This window comes from Frankliniella occidentalis, unplaced genomic scaffold (assembly GCF_000697945.3).
Source record: "Frankliniella occidentalis isolate FOCC.00 unplaced genomic scaffold, Focc_3.1 Scaffold152, whole genome shotgun sequence".
Classification (NCBI taxonomy): domain Eukaryota; kingdom Metazoa; phylum Arthropoda; class Insecta; order Thysanoptera; family Thripidae; genus Frankliniella; species Frankliniella occidentalis.
Window position 1 is genome coordinate 52,851 of NW_026267279.1, and position 17,848 is coordinate 70,698.

General features: G+C 53.1%; 1 protein-coding gene across 1 annotated transcript in view; it reads right to left on the minus strand.

Annotated features, from left to right (window-relative positions):
* LOC113206198 (uncharacterized) overlaps positions 1-17,848 on the minus strand; it is a 101,707-nt gene that overhangs the window by 31,607 nt on the left and 52,252 nt on the right. Inside the window, exon 3 of the mRNA XM_026422164.2 lies at positions 17,293-17,350. The gene's annotated coding sequence lies outside the window, so the exon portion shown is untranslated. The remainder of the gene's footprint in view (positions 1-17,292; positions 17,351-17,848) is intronic.

The following is a 17,848-nucleotide window of genomic DNA, read 5'->3' on the forward strand; positions in this document are numbered from 1 at the left end:
ACACCCTGCTGTGGCTGTGAGTCAGTCTCACTCAGCTCATTGAAAGAATATTAACTAAGGGCAAGCTCTTAATTTTTTATTTTTTTTAGATCACAGATTTTTGGACGGTAATTTATACTACTTTGTACAGCAGTCTGCAGAACAATTCCTAATTTTGTATTCATACTTTGCATTTGCTTCTTTTAAAAGAGTGCACGTTTAGTCAAACGCACTAACCTCACGCGTGCGTTCAAGTCTCCGCGCTAACAATCTACGAGCTGAACACCTAAAACGTTCCCGTCGCATACACATTAAGAAAGAAACGCGGAGTAAGTCTCGAAACGAAATACAATCAGCAACGAACCGTGTGGTTGTGGTAATTGTAAATGACAGTGTACATACTGCAATGTACGGCCCGGCGTGTGCACTTTGTCGCCTATCGCGCCGCTGATTGTATTCACACGGCTCGGGCCCGGGCTCGCCTCTTCCTGGTATATACATACACTGCCACGTGCAACGGGCAAAGTGTGCAACAACGAGGTTGGGCACTTGCGAGTGTTGTAAGCCTACTAGCAACTCTGACGACTACAGTTACGTTTTTACATAGACCTGGGACCTGGGGTACAGTCATTCCTCGGTTATCTTCCTGGTTTTGGGCTTCGCCTCGGAAGATAGTCAAGGAAACACAGGTAGGCCCCGGGTACCGCGCCAGGGCGGCGCTTTGACAGGTGACGGGCGCTCCGGCGGCCGGCGGCCAGGGGATTAGTGACCCTTGGGGAGAGGTCTAAGCTGGTCCGTTCGCCTGTTCCGATCGAGTTGTGTTCTGTTCGAAAAAGGTTCATTATGTTCATTGCATCGTATTGCTTTTTAAAAAACATTTTTATACGTCCAAACCGCATATCTAAACTCCAATTTTTAGGCTTTTAGCCGGTATTTGGCAACCTTGTGAAAAGTTGACAAATAACGGCTCAAAAGCCTAAAAATTGGAGTTTAGACATGCGGTTTGGACGTATGAAAATGTTTTTTAAAAAGCAATACGATGCAATGACCATAATGAACGTTTTTCGAACAGAACATACTTTGATCGGAACAGTCGGACGGCCCGGCTTAGACCTCTCCCCGCCGGTCGCTAATCCCCTGGCCACCGGCCACCGGAGCGTCTCGTCACATGTCACAGCTCCGCCGGCCCTAGCCCGCCTGCCCGGAGTGGTGGGGATGGGTCTCGGAAGATAACCGCGGGGAAGAAAACCGAGGAATCACTGTACTCTCATTTTGATCATGTGTTCCAGTATTTGAGTTTCCATCAAAACCTCACGCGTAAAAATGTTTTTATGAAACTATTTTTTTCTTTGGATGACGGGCAATGGAATTTAAACGAGTCGGACTGGAAGTGCAATGTGTGTAACAAACCGTGACAACTGCACTACGTGTGTGACCGCTATCATATCGCTGCGTGCCGTGCCAGGCCGTGCTACGTGTTGGATCAGCTCACTGTGGCCTCATGTCGTATTGGGCCGAACTGCCCGGCTCCCTTTCACTGCAGCGCTGTGCGGCGAGCGTGTTGCACGCCCGTACGGCACGCCCGTACGGCACGCCGGGTGGGGCGGCCGCCACACCACGCCCGTGCGGGCCGCGAGGCAGCCCCGGCAACGCCCACCCGCTGGCTCCTTCCTTGAAGCACTGTGCACACTGTGCACACAAACACACACACACAACACTCACTCTAGGTGGGCGTGGACCACTAGTGGAGCGAATACAAGACACACACACAAACACCGCGTTAAACGCTGTAATTTCGTCCAGGGATAATAAACACACAGCAACACAGTTTGAGGACCCGACAACAAGGTCGTGATTCATATATTATAACTAATTCGTATACAACAAGGTAAGAATTACGTTGTAGATTTTTAAAGGGAAATAATATTTACTATTTCTTTTTACCACCCCAAAACTTTTGTTGATGCACGTGCAATTATGTTGGAATTCCCTTGCATCGGTGGCTTCTACTTTATCATTATTGCACTCTCCCAATTTAGGCGTGTAATTCGACTGAAAGACTAAACTTGGGAGTTAGTGACATGACATGAAGTTAAAAATGTACTCTAAAAACGCAATAGTGATACAGTCTATCACTTGTAAGGGGCAATAACAGGCATCTTAAAGTTTGAGCTGCAATACCACATGAGTATCACACTTTTCAGTGACCACACATGTCTAACACTTACAAGTCGTAAAAGTTGATAAGTGGAAGACACGTGTGGTACTACACCTGTAAGTGTGATGTGCGATATTGTAGTTAAAACTGTGAGATACCTTGGATGACATTTAAAACAACACTTGAGTTTCCAGAGTAATCCAAATGGCAAGCGCGCGTCTCCTGCCGTGACGTATGTGGCGGGGGGCCTGTGAAAGGTACGGCAGAAGTCCAGCCCGTGCGGGGGTTGGGCCGGAGCCTATGGTGGACCACTGGCGGATAGCTCGACGCAGCCCCGGGCAGGAAGACCACCTTCACCTTTCACTGCACCGGCACGCGGATGGGACGGGACCAGACGGGCCGCTCCGCGTGATGGGATAGGCGGAACCGGCGCTGGATGGCAAGTCTATGAGTCGTTAATTACCTCAATCACAAACTGCCGGTTTTCCTTTTTCGGGGTCTGAGTGTGCATTATTGAGTTTTGCCCACACACACACACACACAACTCCACCGCCCTTTCTTAGTAAAAACAACAAACACACACCGCAGAGGCGCTCGCTCGCGTACAAATATACACTCGCGTGACACAAAGAATCTCATTTCCAAAAGGGCATCGCTAATGAGAGAAATGCGAGGAGGGAAAAAAGAAACAAGAAGTAGGCGTTGCAGATGGGAATGCTTCGTCGCGAGAGCTGAGCAGCAGCAGCAGCCGATCACACGCAGCGAGGAGCTCATCGACGCTTTCTCGTCAAATCATACAGCGGTGACAGTCGGGAGGGAGGAAGGGGGGGGGGGAGAGGGAGAGAGAGGGAGAGAGGGAGAGAGAGAGAGAGAGGGAGAGAGAGGAGAGAGAGGAGAGAGAGGGAGAGAGGAGAGGTGAGGAATACTGCTCGTCGAATCATGAAGGGGGCCTCGAGTTATGACGAGGAAGTGTCGAGGCGACATAATCCCACCGGTTCCATAGGCTAACACCACCACGATGCATGCATTTATTTATGTTTTTTTTATTAAAAGATTATTTGCAACTTATTACGTATTTTATCGCGGTTCTCCAATCAGTCATCAGGGGAACTGCGACAGTAAATCAGCAAAGGGCGTGGCGGCGCGTGGCGGTGGACGGTGGAAGAAGGCCGGCATGCATTAGCGACTAGAACTGGAACTAGAACTCTTGCGCCGGCCGCCGCAGTGAGTGGAGTGACAAGGATGCCGCACGCGTCGGTAACAAGTCACTCGCAGCAGCAGCCTGAATCACGCGGCCTGGTCAGCCAGTTAGAAACTCTTATTAGAGAAGGAAGTCCCAGATGAGTGTGTGGACCTGCAGCCCATTGCATCCTCGCGCTCACACTTCTCCCGCGTCATCGACGTTGTGTGAGTGGCGACGACGACGTTGGCGATTGAAACGGAGCACTTTCCCCCCTTTTTTGAACAAACAATTACTTCGGCAATAGATGTGTATTTATTACATCAGCAGGAATCAAAACAATTTGTAATCGCAGAGCAGAGAGACGGGAAGGGGGAGCTGAAAGCTTTAATGAAGGATTGAAACGAAAAAGAAGGGAAAAAAGAAAGTCATAGGAAAGGAAAAAAATACAATGGAAGGACATTGATGAGCAAATGCATACAGCGTCGCTATTCGTGACGTGTATCTGTGATGGTCCGTCACGGTATGGAAATGAGCGGCAATAATGTGCCAGCCTATGCTTGCTTACTTCTGCCTTGTGGCTGGAGCTCAAGGGGCTTTACAAATACACACACACACGTGAGCCCACACATTCACTGATGCCATCGGGATAGCATTACGAACGAAGAGGAGTTCGACAAGAGAGACAGCCGCTGTTAGTTCCAGGGGGCCGCTCGTCTTGGGAGATAACACGGCTCTTATCTTGACCAGGACAACAAATTTCAGCCAAGGTTGTGACGAGATAACTCTTTCGCAAAGCCTCTCGCCGGGTCCGAATCTGCTAATGAGATCGGCTTGGCAGCCTTCACTCGTCCAGAAACGCTTGGGGAAGTTGAACTGCGTGGTTACGTCTAAAAGCGCGTTTAAGAATTAATTCTAACAGAGTGCACAGAGAAACAGGTGTCATCCACCACGACGACCTACCCAGCTCAGACCAGACCAGACCTCTACGCGCGCGACGACCCAATTCAAGAAGCATTTCCAAACCACCTGCTAGCATCTGGCACTACTGGACCTGCCTCTCTGACAGCAATTCAATTCTCGCAACATTCCCCACCCGCCAGCACCAAGAAAAATCGATTTCTTTATAAGTGAGATAATATAAAGCCGTTTGAAAGAAGTGCGATATCTCTGAAAGAAAAGCAGTAGCGGTAGATCGTAAAAACGTGGCATAAAAAAAAAGAAACGAGACTTGTACAAGCAATAAAGTAAGAGGCCTGGTTGTCTACAAACACGCATGCTTTCTGCTGTGACACCGGGTAGTTTCGACACCGCTCGACTCAGTCCGCCCCGCCCATCCCCGGCCCGCCTTGTCACGAGCGCGTCGTCTGCCCGGCTGTACTGTAAATGAGATCCCCTCTCATTAGAGTGGGGTTATTAAGGTGTCCAGCCAGGGGCAACGACCTAGCATTTGGAGGCGATGAAGTCCGTTTCGTTACTTCTTTCTCTCCGAAAAGAAGAAAAGTACATGTCGTGACAGTTTCGAACACACGACAATTTTAGATTTGAATTGCAATAGGAGTTTTGCGCAGGCGCGGTGGCAGAGTCTACACAGGGCACGATATCTGTTTTGAGATTTGCAAACGCCGGGTGTTGCCCTTTGGTTCAAACAAACGGTGCTAAACGCAAGTGATGGTCACGAGGCTTCTTCGTGAGAGAAAGAGAGAAAGAGATGGAGAGAGAGAGACCGCTACCTTTAGCACGTCTCCGTTATACGGACGGACGTCCCGTGGGGGATAAGGAGCTCTATCCCACGCACAAGCTCCACCTGTCTCTATGACTCTAGCCCGCCACGCCCCGCCACGCCCCGAGCACGCTGCTGCCCAAGCACGCCCACGGCACGCCCGTGACCGCGTCCGCTCGTGAGAAGGGAAGGGGGGGGGGAGGGGGTACGCGCTGTAGTTGCTACATAACCTGTTATCCTACCCGCACTGTCTTACGCTTCGGTACTTCATAATGCATTGCTAGGTTATAACCCGCGCACTCAATACGTCCGTTAAAATTTGACTAACGTCCGTTCGACGTCATGTATATTATTATTATAGCATTCCGCACCGGTCTCAACATCCGCTGTTGTATTTGCTTTTAATTATTTTTGCTGCGCTGCGCCTTTTACTCTACTTTTCTACTTTACGATACGTCACACGGGAAGGAAAGTTGTTTCAATTATAAAACTTAAAGTCCAGTTGTCCGCGCAAACGGTTTGACGATCGCTCTAAGCGTGAGCGCGGAGACATTTGATGCCGAGATAAAAACCTAGACAGGATATAGGTTTTATGAACGAAAGGGTGGTGGTTAATCTCCGGTTTGTACTACTTCTCGAACTAACATGTCGTCTCACGATGTGTAAATAAAGAAATGGCCGGCTTTTCTCTTTGGTTTAGAACGGCCACCCGGGGAGAAGCTGTGCGGCGCTGTCCACGTGTGGGCACACACCGCATGATTCAGCCCTCCAACAAGCGTGTGCGTGCGTGTGCGCGTGTGCGTGCGTGTGTGTGTGTGATCGCGCAAACACAACAATGCCATGCGATGTCGCAATGTTGGAATGCTTTGGGCTTTCGGGCAGCTCGCCAAAAGTGTCGCGGCGGCTACAGCCGGGCGGCCTGGCGGTCGCCAAGTCGCGTGGGCTACCCCCCGCGCGGGGGGCGCGGCGGCGGCGGGGAAGTCCAGCGGGCGCGGCGACACGAGGCCCGAGTGACCCGACGGCCGAGAGTGAAAAGAATGGTTTGGCGCCGGGCGCTCACTTGGGGTGAAGAGCCATAGGCCAGGCCCAGCCAGCCGAGGCGCGGGCGGGACGAGAATACTTGGCCATCATTTTTGCCATGTGTGTTTTAATATTTTAAAATATTACCTCTTCACTCGTGTGTTTAGGGGGAGAGTTGGTTGAATCCGTCCCTCCTTAATCACTTTTCAAATGTTTGTCGTTACTAAACCAATTCGAACAAACGTATAGCGAGTATGTCACCCATAGCTTTGGATGCAAAACATTTGGCATTCAGAAAGGCCAACAGTTCAGTTTTCAGAGGGACCTGAAATGTTGCCAAAACAGGGTCACACCAAACAAAGTGCATATATGCCTGCCGTGACAATATTATGTAGGGTAACCAAACCGTAAACCCAGAAGCCGTCGTGTCCTTTACAACACTGCCCTGCCCACCCTCAGACACTCGCAGCCAGCACCCCACAAAACAGCAGCCAGCAGCAGCAGCAGCAGCGTGTGTGTGCGTGCATGCGTTAGGGTAAGTCGTCGTTGCACTTTTTTCGATATTGAAAAAGTTACCCCCCCAAAATTACTCAGTTTTGGCTGAATCCGCCGGGAATATTTTTTATTTATTTTTTAAACAACGTCCTGAGGTCGCAACTTTGGCTCAAAGTCGGAAAATTTGACATTTTCGCCTAAAAATGCCCCGTTTGCTCTCAAAAGTCCCCTGGGTGACTTAGAAACGGCGGACAAGTGTCAAATGTTTTGTAAATGATCACTTCAAGTATTCCAGGCGCCCATGGTCATGGTCGGCCGCGAACAAGGCTTGTACGCCTCCATATCAACGAAAAATCGCCCAAAAGTCACCTTATGTCTTTAAATACTCCAGGCACACGCCCTGTATGGGTGGCCTGGGCGACTCACGAGGGGTTTTCACGAAAGTCTGTTTACCTGAGAGTGCGGAGGACGAGTGGGCAAATTTTTATGCAGCCAGATCAAGCGGGAGTAGGGAAGGGGGAGGGTTAGACTGGCACTAAAAAAACTTTTTTTTAGAATTTTAAAGGTCTTAGCTTCAGACTTTGTTTCTTTCGATGGAAAAAGAAATCTAGTTTTTTAGAGACTGATCAGACACGTATAAGTGGTCCCGCAACGGCCCTGAAGTTGATTTATTTTAAATAACGACACTAAGTTACATCTGACAGCTTCCCTCCCCGATGTCCGATGATTGACATCCGATTTTGACCAAAAGTAAAGGTATTATATAGGGCAACTCTCGTGCAAAGCCACCCCGCTGAAGCTCAAATGCTTTTAGAGTTATGGCCGTTGAAAGATTTGGGTCATATTTGTCACTTTAGGTGAAATAACCAAATTTCACAATAAAGGAATTTGACCGTTGTCTTTTGCTCTGAAAAATCCACCACTAGGCCTCCAGGGGGTGAAATTGTGTTCTGAATCCGAATACTTCCAGATATTTGACGGATTACATGTCCTACTGGCCATCCTGGCCAAACAGTCCTCTATATGTACCAAATAGAAAAAAGGTATGATGGCCGATGTAGAGCCTACAGGCCTAATCCGTCAGAACACAATTTTACCCCCTGGAGGCCTAGTAGTGGATTTTTCAGAGCAAAAGACGACGGTCAAATTCCTTTTTTGTGAAATTTGGTTATTTCACCTAAAGTGACAAATATGACCCAAATCTTTCAACGGCCATAACTCTAAAAGCATTTGAGCTACAGCGGGGTGGCTTTGCACGAGAGTTGCCCTATATAATACCTTTACTTTTGGTCAAAATCGGATGTCAATCATCGGACATCGGGGAGGGAAGCTGTCAGAGTGTATGTAACTTAGTGTCGTTATTTAAAATAAATCAACTTCAGGGCCATTGCGGGACCACTTACACGTCTCTGATCGGTCTCTAAAAAACTAGATTTCTTTTTCCATCGAAAGAAACAAAGTCTGAAGCTAAGACCTTTAAAATTCTAAAAATAAGTTTTTTTAGTGCTAGTCGCTAGTCTAACCCTCCCCCTTCCCTACTCCCGCTTGATCTGGCTGCATAAAAAATTGCCCACTCGTCCTCCGCACTCTCAGGTAAACAGACTTTCGTGAAAACCCCTCGTGAGTCGCCCAGGCCACCCATACAGGGCGTGTGCCTTGAGTATTTAAAGACATTAGGTGACTTTTGGGCGATTTTTCGTTGATATGGAGGCGTACAAGCCTTGTTCGCGGCCGACCATGACCATGGGTGCCTGGAATACTTGAAGTGATCATTTACAAAACATTTGACACTTGTCCGCCGTTTCTAAGTCACCCAGGGGACTTTTGAGAGCAAACGGGGCATTTTTAGGCGAAAATGTCAAATTTTCCGACTTTGAGCCAAAGTTGCGACCTCAGGACGTTGTTTAAAAAATAAATAAAAAATATTCCCGGCGGATTCAGCCAAAACTGAGTAATTTTGGGGGGGTAACTTTTTCAATATCGAAAAAAGTGCAACGACGACTTACCCTAGCATGCGTGTGCCTGTGCAACGCGGTCAAGCGGGCCGCCTGTCCCACGGCACTGCGGTGGGCCCCGCTCGCTCGCACGTGCGGCGCGGTCACCGCAAACGGCAGACACACGTAATAATGTTTACTTCCAAACAAATAAATATGTATTCAGAGACAAAGTTGCAGATGAAAAGCAAAGCAATACATTATTGTCATAAAAAAGGAACACTAAAACGTTTTATGTTGTGTTTGGATTTCGCTCAGGCAGTGTCGCACCCTGCTGCTGCGACACTGCGTGCGGTTTGGCGCGGCGGCGCGCGGTGGCGGTGGGTGTTCCGTGTCGCGGGGCCGGGCGGGGCGGGGCGGCCTTGCTACCGAAGGCACTACGGTCAGCGCGCACGCCCAACCCGCCCCGCCGCGAGACGGCCTCGCAAATGTTTCGGAAACAACAAAACGGGACGTGGTACACGCGGCTGCGCGGCACGACGAGCAGGGCGACGGGAGGAGCAGCTGGGGGCCGCGCGGCATGGACCAAACGGAACAACAACAACAAGACTCAGCCCGAATCTTACGAAAATATAAAATGATACACACAGCAGTCTGCCCCGGACATGCGGCAAGCAGCAAGGGACTGCCCGCATGCTGGGCCTGCTGCTCTTGCTGCTGCTGCTGCTGCTACAGCAGCTGCTCCCTTCTTTTGCATCACCTTAAGGAACTAAAATGGGAACGGCCGGCGCGACGCACTCACTCACTCCATGAGCTTCCATCGCAAAAAAATACGCCTTGCGACGAGAAAAATGAACGTAAAAGTAAAGCTAAACAAGGAGCGCGTCTATGATGGCTCACGGCTCCTCTGCAGGGCGCCCCGCCTCGTCCAGTCGCAGGAGGAGGAGGAGGCTCCTCTAGGGTCAATAACCGAGCCGATCAGCAGCGGCCGCTGCGCTCTGCGCGGGGCGGGGCGCAGGGACGGGTGGGGCGGGCGGGCGGGGCAGTAAAGTCCTTTCTTTAAGGTGTTCCGTCTCTGCCGGACGTTAGAACAGCGGCCGGCAGGCAGCAGGGAGACGGTGCACTGCCACACGAGGATGAGCTGCTGAGCGCCTCCTAGTTCCTCCTCCTCCTCCTCTCGGCCACGACGTGACCGAGTCGAATGTAAAGTGGACACTCCTGCTCGCCTGCAGCCTTTCTGCACCACTACGCCCTGCCCCGCCACGCCACGCCACGCCCCGGCGGCGGTGGGTGTGTCCCATAGCCGCGTATTACCAGAGCAGAAGACATGCCTCGCCCCGCGCGCAAAAAAAACAACAACAAACAACCGACAACAGTAGAGAACATCTATAAGAAGAGGAGATAACATTATCCCTTACGGTAATTTTGATTCGCAGCGCGGGCATTGGCCGGGTGCTGTGGCTATTTTTTTTTCTTTCTTGGTCCGGCAGTGCGAGGACGTGGGGGGACGTGGGGTCACAGTTTGTATTTGTGTGTGTGTGCGCCGGAAGACATCCATTCACACTACTCCCTGCCCCGCACCGCAAACCCCTCACAGATAAGAGACTTTTGCCTGCTCGCCGCTAATGCCTGGGAGTTGGGAGTCCGCGGCGCTGCTCCTCCCCGATATAACGCGGGAAATTGCGGCACAATGCGGCGCCCCTGCACGGCCACAATTGAGAACAATGTCGAGGAGGTGTGGCCGGGCGGGGCCCCCGGGGAGGGCCGGCGATGGTCCCGCGTATCACTCCATTCCGCTTAGATAACGCGGCCGGACCGGCCATCCGCCCTCTGGCGCGCCACTCACTCGCCAAAAATACTTTTCGTACGACGCGCCGAACGCGCGCTCCCGCAGTAGTCATCGAGAGCCCGCCTGTCCTCTCTAACACGAGGATGCATTAAGAGCCTGAGTAGAATCCCCCCTTTGGAACTCCGTAGAGGAGACTCTCCACACTGCAAACGCAAATTTGTGAATGCCCATTCGTACACTTGAGGGAGGAAAAGTGTGAAATTTCCTTTGAAATTCACGCACATCAGTGTGCACAAAACGGAGTTCACACACCCCCAAGTGTGAGTGTGCGACATTAACACACTTGAGTTTCCCGTACGTACGCCTAACAACTGCCTCTCAAACGATGGAGTTTCCTCTACATTTGGCTCTAGAATTCCCCAGGGGGAAGGAGTGAGAGACGGATGGGGAGGGGGACAGAGGGAGAGAGACGGAGGGAGAGAGGCAGAGGGAGAGAGACAGAGGGAGACACAGAGAGACAGAGAGAGACAGAGAGAGACACTCTGCGCCTCTCTAGGGCCCGCGGGGCCCCCTATAGTCGCGCGCGGGCTCAATTAGCGCGGCCCATTACAACGGGCCCCGGCCCGGCCGCTGATCCGCGGGCCTTGTCGCGCGCGCCGGCCAACCCCTTACCGTTATTGGCTGAGCAGCCCGGCTGAGCAGCCCGGCTGAGCGGACCGTGAACCCCCCCACTCAGCCCAATTTGGGGGAATTAAATGTTTTGTAGCAGCAGCAGCAGCATGATCGGCGCGATCGCAATCACAGCACAGCGCCGAGCTGTCATCGGACATCGCGCCGCATCATAATTGGTAATCGGAAGTTAGTTGGCCGTCAATCGTTAGAGAGACTATCGATACGATCAGCGTGGCACGTTTCAGTCTCTGTAAATAATAATATTAATAGTATCACTCCTGATCACTCCCGCGTGCAGAGAGACTGCAGCCGCGACGGCTACGGTACTTCGAGACACCAGCTGGGGGAGGCAGTCTCTCTCTCTCTCTCTCTCTCTCTCTCTCTCTCTCTCTCTCTCTCTCTCCCTCCCTCTGCTCCTTCTGTCACTCTCGCACGTTGCTCTTTCGCAGATCGGTGCAATCCACCACCCAACAGCAGCAGCGGTAACAAGACCCAGCCGATAGTGTTATCTCCCTGTCGTGACGACGAGGGGTCCTCTCCTTTTTAGCCCCTCCTTATTTTACCCTCTTTTTTTCCTCTTGTTTTGTTTTCCTCAGCCAGCTGATCCTCTCCACTGGGTTGCCCGTTACAAACGTTACGCCACGTTTGGTGAACGCGGCCGTGACCTCGCCGTAACCCAGTAAGAAGGGGGTCGATAAAACAAAGACGACGACGACAGGTAAAGTTTGACACTTTACGATCGACGGAGTAGACGCACTTCTTTAATTTTACCAAAATGCAGAGATGCGAAATGCATCCATTACAAGTGAGAGTGAGTCACAGGACAGGGGAAAACATTCCCCGCAGATTTTCGATTATTACATTCCGGACAGGGGTAGGTGGAAGAGCTAGGCTAGACCGCACGGCATCTATGATACACCCTAGACAGAAGTAGGCGCGCGAACCTGGGCCCGAGTCAGGCGGCTGCCTCAGCAGCAGCAGCAGCAGCAGTCTCTCTAAGGAGCAGGGGCGGCAGGAGAAACACGGCAAATCGCTCTGCACCCGGCCTTGTCAACGCGGACATCAGCTTTATCTAGCTTCCTGCGTGTGTGAGCGAGCGAAAGAGCGTGTGCTGTGTGTGGTTGTGTGAGGGAGAGAGAAAGAAGGGAGGGGGGGGGGGCGCCGGACCACACACACACACTTGACAAAGCTCTGCGGGGTGACCCGAGAGACTTCAACGCGCGGTAGGGCAAAAGAAGTATGAGTTAATTTCAAAACGATGAAGGAACGTCGACTTTGGCATTTCACGGCAGGTGCAGCTTCTAGAACTTTCTGGTCTCATTTCTCTTTTTTATTAGTTGTAAAATTTTGACAGGATATTTGTGGGTCACACAAGAGTTATTCAAACGGATACAGGTATAATGCGAAGCTCAGGGCCCGTTCAGGGCCCTGCGTCCTTAAGCCCAAACGGTCGCGAAGCAGGTTCTGCTACGCCGCCGTGGACAACACGGACCGAAGGATTCTCCACGGGCCTCGGATAGGCACCGGGAGGCGGACTCCAGGCGGGCTCCATAGGCAGCCTCCAGAGGGAGCAGGATGGCCAGTAATTCATCGGAAAGGGGTCCAGGGGGCCATGCCTGAACAGGGCGTGGCGTGGCGCGGCGGGGCGCGGCGGGGCGCGGCGGGGGCCACAGGCCCAGTGATGCACATCGCCTACTGCTACTGCCGCCGCTTGGATTCCCACAGACTCTCTCACGAAGACGTTATGGCCTCTCAGGATTCGATATCCTCCCTCTCTGTCCCTCCTCCTCCTCCTTTCTTTTTTTCATCCTTTTTTCGCCGCTGTTTCGCGCGGCCAGACGGCAGGAGCGGCGGCGGGGTATCCCTTGCAGCCCGCCTGCACGACACGCCGCCGGACCATTAACCTTGAGCCCCGCCGCGCCCCGCCCCACCCCGCCTTGCCCGACTCGCCCCGCCACGCCCCGCGGGCCGCCGGGTGCTGTGCGGGCCTGACCACTGGACCAGCGAGCAGCCAGAGAGAACTACATCGCTGCGGCCGATGCCAAAGCGCGGCCAACCGGCCTTCTGGTTCCATAAAAAAACAAAAGAACTTGCGATCCTTCTGTCTTTTCGGTCGCACCACCGGCACCAATGGAGCGCGAGAATCGCTGAAGGAGGTGGAACCCCTGCGTAATGGGCAGGCCCGCACGACAGGGCGGCCCGACGGGACGGCCTACCCAGCAGGCGGCTCGGTGGGGCCCCTGCGTGGTGGGCAGGCCCGCTCGACACGACGGCCCGACAGGACGGCCTACCCAGCCCGTGGAGCCCCTGCGTGGTGGGCAGGCCCGCTCGACACGGCGGCCCGACGGGACGGCCTACCCAGCCCGTGGAGCCCCTGTGTGGTGGGCAGGCCCGCTCGACACGGCGGCCCGACGGGACGGCCTACCCAGCCAGTGGAGCCCCTGTGTGGTGGGCAGGCCCGCTCGACACGGCGGCCCGACGGGGCGGCCTACCCAGCCGGGCGCCCCGGTACCCCAGGCGGTTTAGACCCCGGACCGGCGGCCGGACCTCAGAGTCCGGCTCAACTGGAGCGGAAAAATTAGCGACGTCGCTTTGTTGCAAGCCTTCCCCTCTCGCCGCCCCGGCCCCGGGCTTCTGAGCGCGGCCTAAGCGTGGCCTGGCGGGGCCGGGCGGGGCGTGGCGGGGCCGTCAGCACGCGGCGGCCCGGTAGCAGCCTCGCCAATTTCGCGTTCGAAACGCGCCCCTAAATTAAGCTGGAATGGGAATAGAGTGGTTAGCGCCGGGTTGCCCGCCGTGCGCCCTCCTTCTCTTCCACCGACCCTCCCTCTCTCTCCTCCACCTCCTCCTCTCGCACAAAGCCGACCTCCGCGCTTGGCGCTCAGCCTCACTCACTTCCCTTATCTGACGAGATATCCGCTTCAATAACGCGCCCGCGCCAGACGGACCCGCCCTGGAGGAGGATGTGCGGCGGACGGCCCGTCTGCACGATCGGGTCAGGATGGCGCCAGCGGCGTAGCTTGGCTGGAGAGCCGAGGTCGGATCAGATGTGCAGTATCATGCCCACTGTGAGGAGACCTCTTTTGCTCCCAACCCTTGCAGTGGACACGGTCGCAGCCCCACACCCCGGATGAGCGTTCTTTGAATCGAGAAACAAATTCTATAATATTAATTAATGGAAATCTTCAATGAAAATTGTTTTGTTAAATAGTAAATTTTGACAAAACAAAAATTATTTTATTCGAAAATTTCCTTTATAATGTGATAGATTTAGTTCGATTGTCGATGGAATTTCCTTAAACCCTAGAAATAATCTCTTTAACCTCTGAGTGCGGCGCGCTCCGCCACCGGCGGACGACCTCTCTCCTCTGCGCTCGATAGCGACTGGATTTACAAACACCCCCCGAGCCCTGGGTGCGCGGTGCTGTAGCTGGCGCGGGCATTGTTCCCGCCCCAGCCCCGCGGCGGCATGCCCTGCCCTGCGCGAGGTGCAGTGCACCGGCAGTGCGCCTGACGACGGCCGCCGCGCCGCGGGGCGCCTGGCTGGCGAGCACACACATATAAATCACGCCGCAGTTAGTGCGTTATATCCGCCTGCTCGGCTGCTGCCGATTGATTTTTGTTCACACTATAGCCCAGGAACATTAGACAAAAAAAGGCCTTGACCCCCCAAAATTCGCAACAGCGGGGAACTTTTAGGGCATATAGTAGGTGGTCCTGGGAGTACTCCCACGGAGTTCCCCTAAAATCGGCCCATGCGTTCACCCGTGACGGGCGGCGTTCAAAGTCCGCCATTTTGGATTTCTGCACCGTAATGGTTTTCCGGACATAGGTCCTAAACTATTTATGCTATCGGAGTAGGCAAGTGCTCATGCTGTTCCCCCAACTGAGCGCTACAAAACCATGTAGTCGTATTTTCATGATATTTTGTTTTACACTTCAAAAAACATGAAAAAAGTCCAAAAACTATTTTTTTTAAGTTCAACTTTTTCTTTGCTGCTGATTTGTGGGCAAACGCGTTACTGGATCGAAAAATTGTGTCCTCTAAACGTTGTAGAGCGTTTCCTGGCAATTGTTGTCGGAGGGGTTGCGGGCCCGGGCGGCGGTGGGCTACACGCCAATCAGGACCCGGCTATACTTCACGGCCCGCGGCGCCGGCATGCTCCCGCGCGAGTCACCGGCAATGCTCGCTCGGGCGGGCGCCTGTTCGTTAATGTTATGCCTCTCACATCACTCTTGGAGCCGGCCGGCCCTGCTGCTGCTTGCTCTATTCCAAGCCGTGGGATGGTTTTGTTTTCATACTTCCTGGGCCTTTTCTACTGTAGGCGCAGAAATACATCAAATTGCAATAACGTGACTGTGAACCGAGCATGTTGCTTATGCTTGACCTCCCCGCTCCTCTCTCCGAAAACTCTCACGTCAGCACCTGTTGTCTACCAATATTTTTTTAACAAACTAAAACGTATAAAGCAGACCATAATTCGACTTTTTTGAAATTGAAATATCCACAATAAGAGGGTAAATACGACACGATCCCCCCTCCCCCCTCTCCATCTTCTCCCTCAAGCAAGCTACTCCAGGGTCAACGCGTCAATCAAGCCTAATCCCTATACTCGGTCTGGATTACATAATACTATGATAAACTGAATTGGAACCAACGCACGCGCGCTCCGCACCGGCGCACACCAGTGCCTCCAGAAGGGCTGGCTCTTGCGGGCTGTTCGCGCTTTTGCCCAAACGCCAAAGAGCCCGTGACAGCCCGCTCGTCCCCGAGCGAGAGCCCAGCCCAGCCCAGCCCGTTGCGAATATTCGGAAGCCCGTGACAGCCCGTCGCTGGCTGTGCGGGCTTGCACGGGCTCGCACGGGCTCTTACGGGCTCTTTCGCCAATTTTCAGCCCGCGCGTCGGTTCTGCGCCGAATTTGTCACCTGCAGATAGCAGCACATATCAGGCGTGCTGGCACTCGTCTAATGCTCATTGGCTGGGCCGACTTCCCGCGCTCAGGTGAGGCGTGGGCCGGCGTGGCTTCTGTCCCCGTGACCCGGAGTGACCCGAAGGCAAAGCCGATCTCCGGTGGCGAGCCGAAATCACAGGTAACGCGCACTGGGCAGCACGGGCTGTCACGGGCTCTTTCATTGCGCGGCCAAAACGGAAGAGCCCGCAAGAGCCAGCCCTACTGGAGGCACTGGCGCACACCCGCCCACGCAAGTCTCTTCAAAAACAACGGTACAGAATTTTAATATTTTCTTAATAAAAACAATTTTGCCCGTCTCAACATGACTTGAGACGTAAGCATGTGCCACAGTGCGAACTGCATACGATGCGATGATCTCGACGATAGCGAGACGGCGTGAGAAAAGAACGGGAAATGGCATAAAGGGCGAGGGGAGGGAGCGGAGCGGAGCGTGGTATGGTTACGCTACACACAAAATGAAAAGTTCGTCATTCTATACATGGAAATTAGCTTGGGAAGTTTCGGGCTCTCAACGATTATTTCATTATTTTTCTTTTCGAGATGTGTGTGAACGTTTTTGTTTTCACGCAAGATTTTTTTTGCTAATTTCTTTAAATAATTTTTCCCCACACGAAAAGAGGCATCAATAATAACTGTTATTCATTAATCTCCCTCTGGGGAGTGGTCCGATGACACGCCGGGCCACCCCGAGCAGTGCACCGGCCGATCACGCACGGCGCAGCTGCTGCAGCTGCACCGCCGCGCAGTCACCGTTGATTTGCAAGTTTCCCTTTCGGGCATTTCGAGCCGCGCCATGACTGCAGTGCGTCGATACACTCTCGCCAGGCAGGCTTCGGAGGGACGCGTCCGAACAACGCGCCGCGAGACGGAGAGAGAGAGAGAGAGAGAGAGAGAGAGAGAGAGAGAGAGAGAGAGAGAGGCGGCGGCGCACTCCGCACGCAGCCCCGGGCTGGGCACGAGGCGCGACTGCACACACACTCTCCTATTGCAATTACCAATCGCATCGTCGGTTTGCAGCGCCGCCTCTATGCCTCTCTCTCTCTCTCTCTCTCTCTCTCTCTCTCTCTCTCTCTCTCTCTCTCTCTGTCGCTCCCACGCACCGGCCCAGCCCAATGAATGGCGAGAGACAAGGAGAGAGGATGAGCTATACGGCTCCCGTGTTGTTGTTGTTGCTGCTGCTGCAGCTGCCGGCAGGTGTGGTGCCTACTCGGGCGAGGCACCTGCAGCTGACACGGACCACACGCTCGGACGCAGGGAAAGTGTCACACACACACCACACACGTCTCTCTCTGTCTCTCCCTCCACATTTCACAGCATCGCCATCAATCTCTCTCCATCCTTGTTCTTCATCTTTTCCAAATGACGACTCACCTCATAAAGAACGAAGGACCGCTAAAACTCCGTGGGCAGCGGGACCAAAGGAGATATCCTAGAGAGAAAAAAAAGAAAAAAGCTTCGTTAGCGATAGACATAAATACGGTGGCAGAGAGCGCGACACACGAAGGTGATGTGTGAGTGGACATTCTTCATTCAAGCACTAACTCACTCCAGGATGTGCACGAAAACGTTGACTTTTTAAGAACAAAATTGTTCCTTTACATTATTTAGAGTGCACTCGTTCACATTCAAATCATCTGCTAAAAACAAAAAGTCAAATAAAATTAATCTGATGGTAGTAGAATTTTACTTTGTCCACAGCCAGTGCAGGGCTGCTCGCATGCATGTCCATGGTCCCTCTCTAGCGGAGGGTCACCGTCCGCCTGACTCTCTTGCGTCATGAGCAGTACCCCGCTTGGAGAGACGTCTAATCTAATTTCGTCCGGGGCAGGGCGGTGCAGCCAGCAGCAGCAGGCCGGTAGCGATTCGATACCTCTCCGCTCTGGCTTCGGACCGACGGGCCGGAATCAAAGCAAATCTGCGGTGGTGG